Genomic DNA, 7,588 nt, shown 5'->3' on the forward strand with positions numbered 1-7,588 from the left:
AATCTTGCACAACGCTATTCACAACCACGATATCTAATGAGTGTGGCCGAAATCGGTTTAGATTTAGAAATAGTTCCCTTATATATGGGATGTCCCCTATGAATGCAGTGCATTGCGTTGGCGAGAGGAAATTTGGAATTGGAGGGGGGAAAGGATGTAGTGCTTACTGACATTTGTCTTAAATCTTTGGATGTCAAAGTGGATGTCAAACATTAGTCGAAAGTCGATTACACATACGAACAGTTCGGGCGAAATAGGAATTCTCTCTAAAATACATTGTGCGGTCCGCTGGCCAATCAATTACAAACGGGTGTGAGTTCCTGGAATGTCTAGTATTCCTGACATATTTTCTTACATCTGGAATAAGAAGACGAATACACACCATGAAAGTATCGATAGAACAGCGCCAAACAACCCACATTGCGACGATGATGAAGGGAGGCAATAGAGTTGGATACCCCACTGTCCCCAATCAACGCCATCGCTCTCCTCTGTACACGGTCCAGTAGCTCCATGGATGATTTTTAAGCTCCAGCTTTTCGGTCGTCCGGCTTTGTGTAATTTGCAATAATGTGGCCATTTTTCCACCGATTGTCACGAAAGTGGCACATATAATTCTCTTATGACTGTTGGCATTTTTTCGTTGACCTTCGGGCCTGGTCCTGAAAACTTATGTAAATGTCGCTAGAGGCATAACCACAGATTCCAGCATCCCTGAAATGTGTAGGATAGTTCCTAGTCTCGCAAGCTCGTCCGCTTTACAATTCCCTGGGATATCTCTGTGGTCCGGCACCCAGAACAGGTGAATTTTGAACTGTTCAGCCATCTCGTTGAGAAATCTGCGACACTCGAGGGCGGTTTTTGTGTTCAGAAATTCGTTCCCAGGGATTTAATGGCTGTCTGGATAGAATATATTATGCCAATCGATGATGAAAGTATATCTAAGCCATTCCACCACTTCCTTAATTGCAAGAATCTCCGCTTGATACACACTGCAGTGGTCGGGTGACCTTTTCGATATGACCAGTTCAAGATCTTTAGAGTACACCCCAAAGCCGACCTGGTCGATTAGTTTGGAACCATCCGTATAGAAGTCTATGTAACTTCTGTTACCAGGGATATCGTAGTTCCAATTGGTTCTATCAGGAATAGCGGCACAGCACTTTTTATCAAAAAGCGGCTCAGGTAGGGTGAAATCCACACTGCCTGGAACATCGGATATTGTATCAAGGATAACACAGTGTCCGTAGCCGTCACATGATCGCTGCAATTTGTCTAGCCATAATGTCAAAAGACATAAATTCAGTGCATCAGATTGTGTGTCGTCGGATGCAGTTAAGTATTGACCAATAGGTGGACTTTTGAAGTGCCGTCCACCCGATCGCAACACCATATAGCATTATGGGTAGACAACTGCAGTATATACCCAATGCATGACACGCGGTCTTAACTCCTCATTTTTTGCCAATGGCTCTCTTGCAGGTGTATAGGGCAAGAGTTGCCTTTCTTGCCGTTTCCAAAATGTTCGATTTTCCAAAATGTTGGATTTCCAAAATGTCTGAATTTTCTGTCCAGCAAAACACCCAGGTATTTTGTGCTTTTTGTAAATAGAACATTCTCTCCGAAGGAGACAGGTTCCACTGTAGGCAACTTGTATTGCCTGCTGAAAAGAAGTACTTCTGTCTCGCAAAGATTTATACCAAGACCTCTTTCGGTAGCTCACTTTGCTGTTTGACGTAGAGCTTCCCGAACTATATCTTTTAGAGTGCTGGGAAACTTCCCCTAACCGCAATTGCCACGTCATTATCATACGCGACCACTTTTTCACCTGTTTCTTCCAGAGAGAATAATATAATGTTAATGACTATATTCCAAAGTAGAGGAGACAGTACACCTCCTTGAGGTGTTCCTTTGCCGACCCATCTTTTTAAATCCACAGATCACAAGCCTGCCGTAATGCATCCTTTAGTAATTAAGTTATTAATAAACTTTCTTACGGTGGAGTTGATGCCTAGAAACTCCAACTCCTTCATGAGTGACGTCAGTTTTACATTATTAGCACCTTCAATGTTTAGAAATGCTACTATTGTATATTCCTTGACAGCGAGAGAAACCTCTATGTAGCCGACTAGGTCGTGAAGGGCTGTTTCAGTAGATTTGCCTGTACTATATGCATTCTGCTGCCGCGACAGGCAATCTCCAGGGATCTTTGCCCTAAGATAGGTTTCTATTAACCTCTCAAGAGTCTTCAGCATAAAGGATGACGGACTAATAAGATGAAAATCTCTCGTCTTCTGTTGTATGGTTTTCCTGATTTCGGAATGAAAATGACCGTCGTGTTCCTCCATCCCACAGGTACATATGACATTCTTATACAAAATGCAAATGCAAATTTTGCCCAAGAACATTCCACTGAGGAACAGGGGCAAACTTCTAACATATCAATGATTGAAGTCCGATTCAATTGTTAAGCTCAATGATAAGAGACCTCCTTTTTATAGCCGAGTCCGAACTGCATGCCGCAGTGCGACACCCCTTGGAAGAGAAGTTTTACATGGCATAGTTCTTCACAAATGTTGCCAGCATTAGGACGGGAAAACCACCGCTTTAAATTTTTTCTGATGGTCTCGCCAGGATTCCAACCCAGGCGTTCAGCGTCACAGGTGGACATGCTAACCTTTGCGGTGCGGTGGCCTTCCTTCTGATACAAGCAGAGTATATCTCCCTTAGCGAGGAAACCAGTCTATCAGACACATCTTGTAATTTAACTGGGCCTGGCGACTTAAAAGAGTCGAAACTTCTTATCACCTAAATGATTTTCGATTCAGACAGACTCCCTAATAACTTCACACGAATGCATACCAGTGACCAGAGATGGCCTGTCAGAAACAGTGACGTATATGACATACATTTCCGACGTATATTATATACGTCGAAAACGTCGTAAACCTAGCCAAAAAACTAGGTTTTTGACAGAAAAAAAAATTCGAACGAAAATATGTCGAATTTTTGATCTGATTAACTAAAAATTTTGGCATAAGTAATTTTTTCCTCCTGGAGACGAACAATATTGAAATTGGAAAAAATCGGTTCAGAATTAGAAAAAGCTACCGTAGGTTTACACGATTTTTACCAATATTGCAATAATGTGGTCATTTGTTAACCGATCTTCACGAATTGTGGCACACGCAAAATTCTCAACAATACAGGTGAAATTCATAAACATCGGTTTCTTTGGTTTAGATATTGCTCCCATATATATGCATTGCCTGATTTTTACTAATTGAGGCTTTTTATCGATGGGTACCACGATGGGTACGCTATGTATGCGGAATCTGGTCTAAATTGAATCAGACTTGGATATAGCACCCATATCCATATACGAATTGCCGGTTTAAAACTATAAATCCGTAGTAGAGACAATTTTCCTATTTGGACAAAATTTAATATATTTTAGATTTTTTTTGTCACATTTATATTTCAATATAGCTTTTATGTATATAGGTTTCGATCGATTTTCAACTATAAGGTCAAAGTTCAGCCATATCGGTTCAGAATTAATTATTACATTCATATTATTATAACGGTAAATTTGCATTTATAATTCAGGTGTAGGGTATTATATAGTCGGCACCGATTTCCCTGGATTTTGATTATTATTACAATAACAATAACATGTTATGGTGTTTTGAGATCACATTTTATTTAAACGAACTTAAAAATAATTCAGGTTTTAAATACAATGCTTATGTATTTTCTTGTGCTAAAAAAATATGTTTTTTAAAGCTAATACATATTAAAATATTGCATTAAATCATAAAATTTGTTTAATAACAAAAAGGTACTTCAGTTTTGAAACATACAAATTATTTTGTATTTAATTTAAAAATTATCTTATATTAAGATACCAAATTTTAATTTTCTTTTTCGCTACAATCTGTTACATCGTCAGCACGATAGTAGTCGTCCTTGTTTTCATTTATTTTTAAGGAAAAATAAACTTCTAATAATTTTTTAGATCGCTCTGCATCCAACCTATTTCGTAAATCAGTGTGGACGTGCGACCAGTTTGAAAAAATACCTTCCAGTTGAGCTGTTGAAGCTGGAATCATAAGAAGTTTTTGTGCAAAAATTGCCAGTGATTTACGTCTGTTTGCAGCCATATCCCAGAATAAATCAGGCTTTGTGGTTTTTTCCATTAATAGGGCGAAAAATCCCGTAGACTTTTTGTATTCTAAAAGTGACTGCAACCCATCTTCGTCAAGATTTTCCAACAAAAAGTCTTCCACCATCTCATTTTGTTCTGCATTCAGTTGACTACCCTTGTAAAGCGGGTGTAACATATTAGCTGTGAGGCTGTATTTATTAAAAACATCACTGGTTTTGCATCTTTCTGTGGCTACCTCATATAATTTTGGATTTGCTGAAGCAAGTAGATTTATCCATTCTTCTGTTGCATCCGCAATAGAATTTACAGACTTCTGACAATTTTTTATCAGTATAGCTACAGGATTTAACAAATCTAGTAGCTCCTTAACCGATTGAATGAAATCTTCCTTAAAAAGTAGTTCACTTACTGAAGGTTTTACGTAAGGTTTTCCGTCGGTGTTAGTTTCTGCACTTATTTGTTTCATTCTGGCTATGTTATTAATTAACCAAAAAAGACCATCACGTTCGCTGCACCATCTAGTTGCGCACGGCAATTTTGGTTTAGCTCCTCCAAGCATAGTTAATTTTTTTCAAGGTTAGCTTTTTTAAATTCATTGACAATTTTATGCACCTTTGCAAGAACTGAGCTATTATCGGGATTGTCTTCCTGCATAACGAAGCAATCATCAATTTGTTGAGACTGTAACCGTGTGTGACGTCTTTGGCTAATTACAGAAACCTTATTTAATTCTGTACCACTGCCGTATTTGCGTATTAAATCCTTGGATAATAAGTTTCCAATGTGGGCATTACACGTTGTGTGAATTAAGTCTATAATACGGCCCATTGACATCATATTGGCAGCGTTGTCCGTTACCACAGCAAAAACTTCAGCTTTATATCGATCTTTGGCCAAGGCAACAGCATTCTTTACCATCTCTGCAAGGTTTTCCGAAGTTTCCCTCAAGTTTGAAAAATCATAGGATTCTAAAAAAATTCTATGATCACAGTTGTGCAATAATGCAGCTACATTTTTTGTGTTCGATGCAGAATTTTTCCATCCATCAATTAGCAGAACAGAATGGGCACCCTCCTTCAAAAAATTTCCATTTAAATCAATTTGTTCTTTGTGCACAGCATCCAAGAGTGGACCAGCTTATCTTTTTCTGCTTGGTGGTTTATAAGTTGGTTGCATTGCGTTACAAAATTCCTTAAAGTATTTATTGCTTGCTGCAACAAAAGGTACATTGCAAGCGAAACCTGGCGGCCCGAATATCAAGTCTTTCTTTATCAGTCTTTGTTACTTTACGAAAAAAATGTTTAATTTTTGTTTGGGTGTTTGATGTCGTTGGAGAAGATGCCTTAAAAGATACAATATTAATAAAAATTATAATACTTACATCCGATTCTCCAATACGAGCTTCAGAGTCTTCGTCATCCGGATCAAGGTGGCATTTTTTCATAGAAAGTTGATAAAATGCAATATAGAAAACTCAATAATTTTGTAAGACAAACGACTTACCGATGTAATTGCATTCTATTAATAGCCGTGTTTCGAATAAATTGCTTGCATTTTATGCATTGAGCAATAGTTTTTCCCTTTTCACTTTTTTTGAGTAGCCATACCAATGGGAATGAAATGGTCTACCTCCAGTAGCGCCAGAACTTTCGCTAAATCCCTCTGGCTGTTGCGAGTTATTGGGTGGTTGCAACATTTTTATGTATTAATTATTTCTTATCCTTTTGCAAAATTATTTGTTTCTCCCGCTTTAATTTGTTTTTTGACAGCTGTTGACAACGACATATGTTATAAAATGAATGACATCTGAGGTAGTATCAAGTGAAATGGTAGATGGCGTGTTAAGTATGCTAATGTAAGGTAATGTCAAGTGAAATGGAAGATGGCGTGTTAAGTATTTTATTGAATAAGTAATGTTATTTTTAAGTATTGTTATTGAATAACATAATTAACACTCCATGTACCATTTCACTTGACACTTCCTCAGATGTCATGCATTTTTAACATATGTCGTTTACAACAGCTTTCAAAAAGCAAATTAAAACGGGAGAAGCAAATAATTTTGCAAAAGGATATAAAATAATTGCAATTTCTAAATATAATTGATGAAAACTAATAATTTATTGATTTTTTGCTTCACAAAAAAATCCTTAAACGTAACTTTATAAATTAACTTGAAATTTGCGTATATTTCCAATTTATTGTGTGAAAACTGTAAATGCAAAAATTAAAAAAAAACTTAATATTTCTTTTATTGCGAAATTTTTTTACATATAAACTCTTCTATATACAACAAATAAGTGACAATAATATTTGTTAAAAGTCAAACTTTTACACTGAGTTATTAAGGTTTATGACGTTTGCGACTTTTTCTACGTTCTATACAAGTATACGACGTTTTCGACTTTTACAACTTTTTGACAGTCGGAAACATAAAAAAATCGTCTTACGGACCATCTCTGCCAGTGACAACGTCTGCTGTCGCCACGTTGTCCGTCGGAGATTTTCCCGGGATATGTGTATCAACGAGTAGTTCTAGTGTTTCCTCACTAGACATTGTCCATACATCCTCTAACTTCTGAATATACCCCACCGTAATAGGTCTCGAGGACAGAATGTTCCTTTGCCTAGAGGCTTCAGATGTATCCTCCACGGAACTGCAGAATTCTAGGTACGATTTTTCTGAGCCTTTTTCAGCTCGCCCTTTCGTCTTCTTAGCTCTGCCTTATTGATGTCCCAATTGTGTGGTACTCTTGTGGCTTTTGCTCTCTTGAAGAGTTTTCTACAGTCCTTCCTTAGACCAACCAGTTCTGTGGCTTCGCACTGACATGCTGACATAAGCGAGTCATTCAGGACCATTGTGATCTGCTTGACAACTATGTCTATATCCTCCGTAATCTCCACTTCCTTTTCTGCTCTAGAAGGGATTGAGGACAGAGTTTGTGCCGATGATGTGCGTTTGTGCGGTGATGTGCGTGTAGTAAGCATCACTTACTACAATGAGGCCCTTCTTACCAACAGAAGCGGCTTCAACCATCGACTAAAGGTTTGAAGGCGGCATCTCTAAATCGTGTGCCATATATAGGGAAGCCAGCCAGTAATGAAACTTGTTTATTTCAATGCTGGCTACTTCTAAATCTTCAGTGTTAGCGACGGAAGATGAAAAAATGTAGACTACTTTTTACAAGAATAAAGGCACTGTGTCTCTCAATCCCCGTACCCTTGAGTAGTTTAAATTCCGGAATTCTTAGTCCACGAACCATTCCTCCACACACCCATGGTCCCTGGATAAGAACCACTTCAAATCCCATCCAAGCCATCAGGAGGACCTTTAGTGTCGCCGAAGTGACCTTACAATGGTGGAGATTTATCTATAGAAACCGAAAACATAGTCAGGATTCAGAACGTCACTGTTATGTT

The 7,588-nt window shown here is 38.0% G+C and overlaps 1 pseudogene; it reads right to left on the reverse strand.

Moving 5' to 3' along the window:
- Positions 1-3,815: 3,815 nt before the first annotated feature.
- On the reverse strand, positions 3,816-7,156 carry LOC131993986 (uncharacterized; annotated as a pseudogene).
- Between the last annotated feature and the right edge of the window lie 432 nt (positions 7,157-7,588).

This window comes from Stomoxys calcitrans, chromosome 1 (genome assembly GCF_963082655.1).
Source record: "Stomoxys calcitrans chromosome 1, idStoCalc2.1, whole genome shotgun sequence".
In the NCBI taxonomy this organism is placed as follows: Eukaryota; Metazoa; Arthropoda; class Insecta; order Diptera; family Muscidae; genus Stomoxys; species Stomoxys calcitrans.